Source organism: Marmota marmota, unplaced genomic scaffold (genome assembly GCF_001458135.2).
Source record: "Marmota marmota marmota unplaced genomic scaffold, marMar, whole genome shotgun sequence".
Classification (NCBI taxonomy): Eukaryota; Metazoa; Chordata; class Mammalia; order Rodentia; family Sciuridae; genus Marmota; species Marmota marmota.
The window spans coordinates 19,178,032-19,189,594 of NW_025999999.1; positions in this window are offsets into that span (position 1 = coordinate 19,178,032).

The window sequence follows — 11,563 nt, forward strand, 5'->3', positions numbered from 1 at the left end:
AATTACACCCAGGATTAATTAATCATGCGGCTGATTGCTGCGATGTGGGCAGCCCAGGGAGCATCACTGTTATTTGGAAAGTGCATGCAGGACACTTAGTACAACTGGTCTGAAATGAGCCCATGGCAAAGGACATTTGTGAAGGTCTCCAGGAGCAGGGGCTGGAGAGGGGCACAGATGGTTGGGCAGTTCAACAGAACATCCAGACCCCATTATGCAGGATTTACCCAGTTGGAGTATCACCGTACTTGAAGGGACCTTTGGGACTGTGACTTATAAAGGTGATTAAAGAATTCTAGGACTTGGTTACAAACTCAGGAATGAGAACCACAGCCCCATTGCCATACAGTGACAGGTGGGAATTCATCTCCCTACAAAGAAGATGGGTCTTAGGATCCTTCTGGTAGCACATCTCGACTCCATGTCCTGTGCCTTGCCTCTGTTCTGTTGGTTTCTTCTTAAGATCCTGTTTGTTTTATGTGGGTGTACTGAGCTGTAACAGACAACCTGAGTGTCAGAAATAAGCCATTACGAAGGTATAATTCACTTAACAAGAAAGGACCTAGGAATTAGTCCAGACACCCTGCACCTAATAGAAAAAGTAGGCCCAAAATCTTCATCACATGGGACTAGGCCCCAACTTCCTTAACAAGACTCCTAAAGCGCAAGAAATAAATCAAGAATTAATAAATGGGATGAACTTAATCTAAAAAGCTTCTTCTCAGCAAAACAAACAATCAATGGAGTAAAGAGAGAGCCTACATTTGGGGAGCAAATTTTTGCCACATGCACATCTGATAGAGCACTAATCTCCAGGATAAAGAACTCAAAAAACTTAACATCAATAAAAAAAATAAAACACCAAATAATAAATAAAGGACTAACGAGCTGAACAGACACTTCTCAGAAGATGATATACAATCGATCAATAAATATATGAAAAAATATTCAACATCTCTAGTAATTAGAGAAATACAAATCAAAACTACTCTAAGATTTCATCTCACTCCCATCAGAATGGTAGTTATTAAGAACACAAACCACAGTAAGTGTTGGGAGGATGTTAAGGAAAAGGCACACTCATACATCTCTGGTGGAACTGCAAATTGGTACGGCCAATATGGAAAGCAGTGTGGAGATTCCTTAGAAAACTGGGAATGGAACCACCATTTGATCCAGCTCTCCCACTCCTTGGTCTATAGCCGAAGGACTTAAAATCAGCATACTATAGTAACACATCAATGTTCATAGCAATTCAATTCACAATAGCTAAACTGTGGAACCAACCTAGATGCCCTTCAATAGATAAATGGATTAAAAAAACTATGGTATATATACACAATGGAATATTATTCAGCATTAAGAGAGAATAAAATTATGGCATTTTCAGGTAAATGGATGGAGTTGGAGAATATCATGCTAAGCAAAGAAAGCCAATCCCCCCAAAAATCAAAGGCCAAATGTTCTCTCTGACAAATGGATGCTGATCTATAACAGAGATTGGGGAGGCAAGAGGAAAATGGAGGAAATTTGATTGGACAAAGGGGAGGGAGGGGAGGAAGGGAGCTGGGGGCAGGAAAGATGGTGGAATAAGGTGGACATCATTACCCTAGGTACAAATAAGACTGCACATATGGTGTGACACTACATTGTGTACAACCATAGAAATGTAAAGTCGTGCTACAATTGTGTATAATGAATCAAAATGCATTCTGCTGTCATATATACCTAATTAAAATAAATAAATAAATAATTTTTTGAAAAAAATCTACCATTTTATTTCTGAGCATATTTTAAAGACAAAGTCAGCAGTTTCATAGACTTTCCCCTATACCTCATCTCCAGAGCATTGGCTTTTCCCCTCAAGTGTGTTCCTCTTGGTTACAAGATGGCTGCCATGGCTCCACACTTCCCATCCTCACATGACTTTATAATACAAAGCAGGAAGGTAAGGAGAAGGGCATTTTGGCTTTCCCTTTAGAATCCTCTTCTTTCATCAGGAGGAAAAGTATTTCTTAGAAGCTCACCTTATCCTTCAGCATATCTTCCCTTAGCTTTCCATAGCTAAGGCTGAATTACTCACTTGCCATGGACCAGCCTCTGGTAAAGGGGAATGTGATGGCTGAATAGACCCTCTCTGTTCAAAATGTGATTCAGGGGAAGGGCATTGGTACCACCTGGGAGCTTGTTAAAAGGGCAGGGTCCCAGACCCACCTCAGACCCACTGTGTCGGAATCTGAGCCACCTGCTGATGGCGTGGACGTGGAGGTGTGTAAGTGTCATCTTTGGGTAATAAGGATTACCTGCAGCGCCTATAGCCGGGCAGGATGGAATTTGAGAAAATCAGGACCATGTTAGCAAGAAAGGTGGGGACCCTTGGTGTTGCCACAAGCCTCTAATCTTCACCAGGTGGACCACAACTTTCTCTCCAACATGTCCTGCAAAATCCTAGCTGCTTATGTTGCCTGCTGGCCCAGGGAATGGTTTGGTCCCCTTGAGTGACATGCAGTTCTCTCCCTTGTCTGCTGGCATTTGGGCCATGACCATAATCTCCCTGAGTTTGCCATTCATCCCTTTAGTGGGAACAATCTCTTTCTGAGTAGGGTCCAGACTGAAACTGGCCTCCCGTGGTGACGGGCTGGAAATCAGCCCTCACAAGTTCAAGTCCTGATTCCTGGAGCCTGTGCACATAACCTGACACTGCAGAAGAAGCTTTGCAGGTGTGACGGACCTGAGGACTTGAGATGGGAAGAGTACCCTGGACTATCCAGTTGGGCCCTAAACGTAACCCCAAGTGTCATCACAGGTGAAGCAGGGAGAGTTGTCTGCAGGAGAGGAGAAGGCATTGCGGCAGACCACGGAACAAAGACTGGAATAATGTCACCACAAGCCAAGGAAAGCCGGCAGCCACAAGAAGCTGGAAGATGCAAGGAATGGGTTCTCCCCTGAGGTCTCTGGAAGGAGCTGGTCCATCAACAACCTGAGCCAGCCCCGTAGCACTCATTGTGGACTTAGGGCCTCCACAGCTGTGAAAGAATACATTTCTGTTGCCTTCAGCTCGAGGTGTGTGATCATTTGTTAGAACAGCTCCAGAAATGAACACTCATCTTGCAGCCCCTGACTTTTCCTGAACCACAACTTTAAACAGCAATGTCACTTTTTAATCATTATAACATAATTTGTAGGTGTAGTTATAAGTGAAATTTTTTCAGATCTTCAGACACAGTTACAATAAAATCTGCCTTGGGTTAGAGTAAGAATTAGACAGGTAAGAGTCAGAATAAGCCCTAGAGTGGTGCTCTCCTCACCCATGATGGTTGCTGGCCTTAGGTTGCCACCGTCTCTTGCCCCAGTAGCAGAAAGGGCAGAAGGCAACAGGAGGGGCTCCTGAGACCAGCAACCCTCACCCCCACCCAGAGCTTGCTTTGGCTTCCGATGATCCTAGGATGCATCGATTAGAAAAACCACTTCAACGTGTGCTGTCCACATTCCACCCCATGGCGAGCTGGGAAATGGCACTTTTCTCCTTCTAAACCATTTGACGGGACAATGAAGACAGAGAAAGGTCAGAGAGGAGCACTGAGGACACTAAACATGCCACTGGAATGAAGAGAGGGTGGTCATTAGTGGCCTCGAGGAGACAGCAGATGGCTCGGGCGAGGAGTTAGGGGGACTGGGAAGGTCTCGTGCAAAGTGGTGACTGCAGCCGAGTGGGCAGAGGCCACCGTGACTCTGCAGACAGGAAGGCCTGAGCCCCCAGAAGGGGAGAGCTGCTCCTGCATTGGCACGTTTGTACTGATGGAGGCTTTTAAAGAGGCTCTTGGACAGTGTTCATCTCAGGCCATTTGGATGGAGATGGATGAGGGTCTGAACTGAGGGAGAGTAATGTGAAGAATAATTGTTTTCACTGCTGGGAAGGAGGGGGAAGAAGCTGCCACAATCTTGCAAGCACAGCTTCTTCTCAGAAATGTGCTCTCAGACCTCAAGTCTGCTCTTGAGCTCCGTGTTCCTCTAAATGGCTGTCGTGAAGGGCTGCCCACCCTCACCACTCTGTCACTGCTGGTGAGTCTGGATGCTCCCTAACCATCTTCTCCACCTCTAGTTCTGCTGGATCTCCTGGTCCTTGGTTCTTCTGTTTGAGAAAATTTCCGGTTCACCTTCCAATCTTCAGCTCACACATGGGCACGTCTGAGCCTTACAGTGCCGCCTTCCACCAATGGAGAGGGCTGAGAGGTGGAGTCTAGAGAGGTTTTCCTTTAACCCCTGTTTATACCACCATGGGGGTACACTTCTCCAGACAAAGATGTCTTCAGGAGAAGAACCTCCGGGCTCCTCATCCCCAGAGAAAGAAGATCCAGGTTAAAGTACAAAAAGAAAAAGTATACAGTGATATTCAGTTCCTTTTATATTACCAAGTTCTAACACAAGCAATAGAGTTGACAGAATATTTAGCCACAGTCCCCCACTCTCAGCCATAGAAGGAGGTGATGATAGATGGCTGGATTCCAAGAGGAATCAGTGGGAGAGAGAGTTCAATAAGGAGTTGAAGCTCTGCCTGCTCTCCTCTGTCCTTGGACCAAGACCAGGGAAGATGTGTGTGTGTGTGTGTGTGTGTGTGTGTGTGTGTGTGTGATGTGCGTGCTGGAGGGGTCTCAAAGTCTGGGCACTGGAAGCTGCCTGGGGATCATGTAAGCCCAAGGACGGTGCAGGCCTAACCATCCCAGCAGATACCAACGGGATAGACACTGATGGTCAGAGCAAGACAGGATGGTGGCCATTGCCAGAGATGCCACCAGGGAAAAACAGTAGTGGGGGATGGATTGGTCAGGATTCTCTAGAGGAACAGAACTGACAGGATATATATAAATGATTCTCAAAACGTGGTGTATTAGATTGGCTTACAGGATCAGAAGCTTCATCCACAGTGGCTGTCTGCCGGCTGGAGGAGCCAGTAGCTGCTCAGTCCAAGAAGCTGGAGCCTTGGAAGAAGGGCCACTGATGCAGGCCAGTCCCAGACCCTTTCCACACTCGTTATAATAGTCTCAGGAAAAGAGCAGAATGGTGGTATGTATACTGTAGGGGGGTGTCAGAAGACTTTCCTTGAGTTTCTTTTACGTGGGGTTCCATTTGCTCAGATTCTCTCCTTGATTCTGCGCCCCTTCCTCCTACACTGCTGTTAGGATGCTGTTGATTTTTCATGGTCCTCTCAAAGGTCTTTCTCTGACCAGGCATTTCCTGACAACCCCCATGACCAGTGCTTGGTCTGTGCCCATATCATTTGATTTAAACATGGGCAGTGCAAGTCCTGCCTAAATCAGCTCTGGCTGAGGTCTCCTCCTTCACTGGAGAAGCAGAGAATCATGGCTCTGTGGAGCTTGGAGCCCAGCAGGAGGACTCAGACCCCTCTTTTGCCACTTCCTGGCCCCAGGACATGGGATGAGACACTTAATGTCATAAAAAGCTTTGCAAAATGAGGATATAAAACCAGGAGACAGTGGTCTCCTCCTGTGGTTCTGGTGGTGGGACGACGGTGAATAATGCAGAGAAGCATTAGCCTTCCTACCCCTTCGCAGCCCTCAGCATCTTTCACAAGGCGCCCATGCACGTCCCCCACAGGGCAGGCGCCTGAGATGTTTTGTGTAAATCCACGGGTGCATTGGTGCACCCAGGGAGAACTCTGGGAGTTCAGGGGATGTTCAGGGAAGACACCTTTCCCCTCCCGTTATTCCTGATCCGACTTGATCTGAATCTAAACCCTTTGATTTGTTGGACTTAGATGTTGCCTTCATTACTAGTTTGCTTCATGCCACTTTGGATTCAAAGTTCATTACAAACATTAATTAATCTATTCATTTATCATATACTTACTAATTTTCTAGAATGGGTCAAATAGACTTTTCTAGACTATAAGGATAAGGAGGCTGACGATATAAGCAATGAACAAAACAGACGGATAAAAGCCCTCGCGCGTGGAGTCTATATTCTAGTGGGAGGAGAAGTCCACAAATCCAAGCAGCTGAACAGTGCAGTGTAAAAACAGGTGTTCAGGGTTCTGGAGAGAAGAAACAAAGGAGGAAGGGAGGGCTGGTGGCCAGGAAAGCAATTGCAGAGAGGGAATGTTCTAGAAGGAGCACCAGCTAGTGCAAAGGCCTTGAGACAAGGGAGTTGCTGGCTTGCCAGAGAGCCAGTCGGTGAGGGGAGCAGAAGGCCTAGCTCAGGCAGAGCTTTGGGGTATCTCTGCACCGAAGTAAGCGGGAACCCCTGGGAGGTTTTGAACACCTGACTCACTCTCCACCATATTCATAATATTTGGATAAAGATATCAAGAAACTAGTCTTACTATACTCTGAATTAAATTTTACAGAACAGTTAGCCTCAAAACCTTCCATTAGAAATATGATGTGGAATACAAACACCAAAAACATTCATCGTGACAAGCATTGTGCAGAGATGGTAGTATCAGTACGGATTTTCCTTTACAATCCTGAATAGCTCTATTTTAAAAATACTGGTTTTATATATCTCAGGCACAAAGTACTCAAAATTGGCACCAAATAGTCTCATATGCACATATCATATAAAACAAATTTTCATGATCGTCATTACTGTCTACTTTTAATCTTTCCTTATGCAATTATCTGAAATGTTATATGCTTTATTGAAGGATAATGCATAAATGTGTGTGTGTGTGTGTGTATACACACATCTAGATACATTTTATATATACAGAAGAGAAAATCCTAAGAGCACACAGTTCAATGAAATTTCAAGGTCATCACAAAGGCAAGCACACCTCTAACTCTGTGACCAGATCGAGACCCACAGAACTCCAGCAACCCCAGGCCACCCCTTGAGTCTTCTTCCTGTCACTGCTCTGTGCCCCCATCCAAGGGCAATGGTGCTCTTGACTTCCATCACCGCAGATTAATTGGCCTATATTAAAACTTCATATAAATGGATGACAAGACCCATTCTCTTTCCTGTCTGGTTTATTTCTCTAAACACTTAGTTCTGTGAGGTCCATCGTGTTGTGGAGTGTATCGTGGAGAAGGTTTGTTCTCCTTGGCTTGCTGTGACTCAGAGGTGGCCAGAGGCAAGAGTGCACCCGAGGTTGTGAATGAGGAGGGTCAAGGGACAGTCTGGGAGACCGGGTTGGTCAGATGAGGAAGGAAGCAGGCTGGGCGCTGCAAGGGGCTTGGGTCTAGATGTAATTGAAGCCCCCTGCCCCTTGAGAGAGCTGTGACTTCAGGAGCAGTAGCCCCAGGGATGAAGAGGCAGAGACCCTGCCAGGAGGCCTGGGAAAGCCTTCACCGAGGTCCTTCCTGGGCTCTGGGCTCCGTGCCGTGTGCACGGCCACACCTTGATGTGGCAGCCACAGTAACTACGGCTCCAACCTATGAGCCCAATAAGAAAAGCCCCTGGGAGGCTCTGGATGGCCAGTGGCAGAACATAAAGCAAGGCTGGGGAGTTGTTTTTCTTCCTGGAGAGACAGCTACTCACTGTGATGTGTGACCATCAACGTCACTAAGATGTGTTTGTAGGAGTCTTTGCTGAAAGGCACTGACTGAGGACTTTCCGTAGCTCTCTATGTCCTAAAGATTTTCAAGAAACCCCAAATCCATTGTTTTCTGAAATGCCTGACTTTTTCTTTTATAATGCTTCTTTTATAATGCTTCTCGATTGTTCCCCAACACATTCTCTTCCTTTTAGACTGACATCTCACCTTGCTTAAGTGTAAAAAACCTTTTTTATGGCTGAGTCTGGAACTCCCTCCACAGGTTCCTGACAAGAATTCATGTCTGCAGGCATCAAATGTGAAAAACGAGGACCACTGAGTCAAGCTCTCCACTCCCCCCATTTGCAGGTAGTCAGCTTCGTCTCTCTCCATTTCTGGATTTTGTGAGAATCTACCCCTTCTTTGCAAGCCACTATTTCATCATAACTTGCTGGGTTCTTCTGAATTATACTGAGAGCTTAGACAGCACTTGATTTTGTTATTCTAGCCCAAAACTTTCTTTCCTTTTTGTGTTAACAGGACACTTTTTAATCCATGCAAAGTTTCTCTTTCACTGGATACAAGAACTCTTTTCCTTCCAAGTACACAGGGTTACATACACCTGCTTAACCAAATCAATAAACAAATGGATTATCAAGTAGCCCTCAAATAAATAGCCTGTACCACTTGACAGACAAGGCGAGTGACATCTTTGAACTAAATCTAATAGAGAAAGACTAGAATAGCCAATTCCTGTTGGATTTTTCCCCCCTGAAATAAAATGAAACTGAGCCTTCACACAACCCTGTCATTGATTTTTACTCTTTTATCCTCCATGAAAGAAGCCCCCCTCGTTCCAGCGTTAGCAAAATAGCAAACAGCTCTGCTTCTATTTAGAGCCCTGAGTGCTCTCCTTTTCTCCTTTTTTTTTTTTTTTTAGATTAAGGACTTTGTGTGATCCATGGTGATTCGAGACTGTAAAAAAAAACTGGCCTCTGAACGGGCCTAATCCACTGGTCACCTCACAACACTTTAGGACCCAGTGTGCTTGGGGTGGTCGGAGTTGATAGGAAACGTTCACGAGTTCTGCTGAGAACAGGATTAAGGACAGTAAAGTGTGGCATCCAAGGGGTGTGTAGAAGGCTGGGGGAAGTATGACACGACTAAAGACGATGACCTGAGCTTGCTAAGGAGCTCAGGGTACCTGGCTGCAATGGCTGGAAGAGGAGACCGCAGGAGAGATCCTGCTGGTGGACATTTTATGCAAGTCTGCACCTGTTAGATTGTCCCTTCCTCTCCAGACCTTCCCAGGATGACAGCTCCTCCCTGGGACTCCTGCTAATTATTCTTTTGGCTCCTGGGGAGTCTCCAAATGGCTCAACCAGGCAGCCTGTCTTCTTGGTCCCCTTCCCTCCAGGGTGGGCCACAATTCAGCTGTTTACTGGGCACCTACTAGGGAGTCAAGACTGTATCCAAAGCTGCAGGGAGAGAAACAGGGTTTGTATTATTTACTGGAGGAAACCACCATTGACAGTGCAGTGTCGTCAAGTACCAGGAGAAAATAAGGCCGTGAGCATTTGAGAGCTGCTACCCACCCAACCCAGCAGAGTGACTGACACCCATGACCTCATTCAACGCCCACGGGAGCGTGCATGGGGAAGGAACTGCGGTTCCACTCACGGGTTTGGAAACTGAGAGGGAGTATCTCAAGGAAGTGCTCCAGACTGTAGCTCTGCCAGAAGCAGTTCAGGGCTGGAGATCCTCACCGATGAGGAGCCAGAGGCAGCAGGGTGAGTGGTTGAGGGCACCCTGATGGTTTTCCAGACTTTCCCAGACAAGTGGAGAGAGAGCCGGGTCTGAGGGAGGAGCAGAGGTGAATTTAGCTCAGGAGCAGGAAAGTCATTTCTAACAAAAAGAACAACGTGCCCATGGACCCACTGGCTGGTCTGGAATTTGGCTGAGCTAATGACCATGACCCCGTGATGGGTAGAGGTGGGAGACGAGGCTGCAGAGAGGTTAGAGAAAGGTGCCCACAGGTTCCAGTGTATGCCTGTTGTCACTGCAGGACTTCTACTGATGCCCTCCCTGCGGCTCTGGGAGCAAATGTAAACTTTAAACGGTTGTCCTGGTACCACGTGGAAGGCTCTAGAAGAGAGAAGAGGCAGAAGAACATGTGAGAAGGTCATGGCCAGGGTCCAGGGTGTGGGTTCGAGCCCAGAAAATGACTGTGACAACAACAGGAAGGCAACAGGCTCTTGACCAGAGATGCCCAGACTGACGGGATCCTGGAGATGGTCAGTGAAAGAGGGAGGGAGCAGGGAGACAGTGTTGGGTGGTGAGTGCAGCCTGAGAGACCATGGCCTGGCCCTGGAGTTCTCGAACTTAGGGAACCTCCCTGAGGAATTGAGGAGCTTCCTCTGGGCAGAAGCTGCAAGGCAGCTGATAGGAAAGGGTCCGGGCTTGGAAGAAATGCACAGCTGTGCACTGGAGAACGTGATCAGAGAGGTGTGGGGCCACAGTAGCCTGGGGCCCAGAATTCTGGTGGGGTCTGCAGGGTTGAGAGGGAGAAGAGTGGGCAGAGGAGAAGACAGCAGGGATGTCAGCTGCCGTGGGGCTTCCTGGGAGTGAGGCAGGGGGATCCTGGAGCCTGGGAGTTGGAGGCATGGGGGTTGCCAGGCTCCTCTGTCCCCACGATTCCGTGTGGCTTTCGGGCCTGAGTTCTGCCTGCAGCCCTTTGCTCTGCCATTTCTGATGTCCAATCTGTCCCCCACCTGTGTCACTGCTTAACTCTCCCCAAGCTCCTCTCTCTTCTAATTCTCACAACCTACAGAGATTCAAATCAGCAAAGCCCAGCTCCACCACCCAAGGTGCCCCACCTTCCAGGGTCACCTGTCAAGTCTGTCAAGTCAAGCCAAGGTCACCCACCACCTGGAGGCGGGGCACTCCCTCCTGCCTTTCTCCCTCCACCAGCCACACTTCATGCAGAACCAAGTTGCAGGTGTAAGTTGGACCAGGCCCTTCTCCTGATTGAAAACTTCTGGCCCTCCCCGCCACCTTCAAATCTGAAGTGATGCTGGTGTTCAAGCTCCACCATGATCTGCCTGCAGCCCTGGCTTCACCTTCCTCCAGTTCCAGCCTCTACTCCTGAGCCTTTCTTGCAACATGTGCCTGAGGCTCTGCCCTGTGACCCTCCGCTTGCCACCATCTCCCCAGAGTCACACGCTCCACTCGCCTCACTCGGCCACTTCCCAGTGGCCTCCTGGCCGCCAAACTCAAATGCATCTTTCTCTGTTTCCCTCCCCTTATTCTGCTTTATTTTTATTCAATTGTAACTTCCCACAATTATATTTTCCCACTTTTCCTATGACCTAGATACAATAAAATCCATTGATTTTTTTTTTGTGTGTGTATGTGTCTGCATAGTTATGTGGGTGTTAACAAAAATATATGACCCTGTAACTAGCACCACAGTCAAGACATCACCCCCAAAATTCACTTGTGGCCCCTTGCAGGTAACTCCCATCTACCTCTTTCTTACCAACCATGTCTCTTTTCTGTCCTTACAGTTTTGCCTTTTCCAGAGCATCATATAAATGGAATCCTGTAGCATATGGAGTTTTGAATCTACCTTCTTTCATTTAGAATAATGCATTTGGTGAGGTGTGTTGTTGGGTACCAGCATTTCATTCCTTTTCATCGGTGCATAGCATTTCACTGTGTGAATAGATCCTATTTGTTTATCCTTTTTCCATTGAAGAAAACTGGGTTGTTTCCAGATTTGGTTGAATGTGAACAAAGCTACTGGAAACAGCTGTGATCAAGTTTTATGCAGCTTTTTCATTTCTCTTGGGTAGATGCTGGGGAATAGGATCACTGTGTTCTGGCAAACTCTTCCAGAATGGTTGGACCATTTCACATTTTCACCAGCAATAGATGAGAGCTACAGTTTGCCAACACTTGATATTGTCAGGTTTTTGTTTGTTTTGTCTTGTTTCTGTTAGCCATTCTAACCAGTGTGTAGTGGTGCCTCCTCATGGTCCCATAATTAGGTTTCAAATATCTCTTCTA